Source organism: Limulus polyphemus, unplaced genomic scaffold (assembly GCF_000517525.1).
Source record: "Limulus polyphemus unplaced genomic scaffold, Limulus_polyphemus-2.1.2 Scaffold1687, whole genome shotgun sequence".
Classification (NCBI taxonomy): Eukaryota; Metazoa; Arthropoda; class Merostomata; order Xiphosura; family Limulidae; genus Limulus; species Limulus polyphemus.
Window position 1 is genome coordinate 214215 of NW_013667297.1, and position 1093 is coordinate 215307.

The following is a 1093-nucleotide window of genomic DNA, read 5'->3' on the forward strand; positions in this document are numbered from 1 at the left end:
ACCAGTGCTGAACTACTCAACTTGAATGTGGTCAGAAATGCTAGCACAAGTGTTGGTAACACCTTTGTGCACTATAGTCTTTATGTTATGCAAATTTTTAAGAATACCTTTCTTGGAGATCGGACGATCACTAACTGTAGCACAGTTTGAGAATCGCCACTCGATGGTTGAGAACAGTAAAGCACATCTTTTTTAACTCGTTACTCACTATAAAAGTACCACAGGTTACATGTGTCCATATGCTGTGTTTCTCTGTTTGCGCTGTCTGAGCTGCATGACAAGAAGTGCTAGATCAGAGTCTATCAGTTACTCATCCTAGAGCTTGTTAATCATGGTATCCATCGAATAATAGAATCTCCTATTGTATGGCTTAACATTGTTATGCCAGAAATTGTTTCAACTCCCACATGATGCTTATGATCAGGACATATAACTCTATGTGCATGGGCGAGTCAAAGTGCGCATGTCACAATCTTTACATTCCAAATTAAATTAAACAACTTTATTATCAATGTATGTCAGTATACTTGACATCAAAACGGAGGTTATAATTTTAATTTGATGAGAAAATATTTAAATAAAATCACAATCTTCACTTCTCTCCAAATTGCCCATTTTGGATTTTTTTACTCATTTTGAATTTGACACGAACACACTTATAAATATTGCTAATCCATGATATAAGTTTACAGCCTCCAAGCTTCTTGCTTTACTGAGATATAAAGAAAGTCAAATCCCCATGCCACACCTCTCATTTTTTTCATCATTTCAAAAAATGTCAATAATTCTAACAGACATTTGATTATTTATAACCAGTAGAATTAAAAGATTCTGCTCTACAAGTCTACAAGTCTAGTTCATGCAGGTGCCAGGTTTGGAAATTTAGCCTCATTTTCATTATATGACTTTGTAGTGTTTGGCTCGACCTTCTAACAGAATATTTTTAACCTATTTATAGCTTGGCCAGGTGGTTAGGGCACTCGACTCGCAATCTGAGGGTCGCGGGTTCGAATCCCCGTCCCACCAAACATGCTCGCCCTTTCAGCCGTGGGGGCGTTATAATGTGACGGTCAATCCCACTATTCGTTGGTTA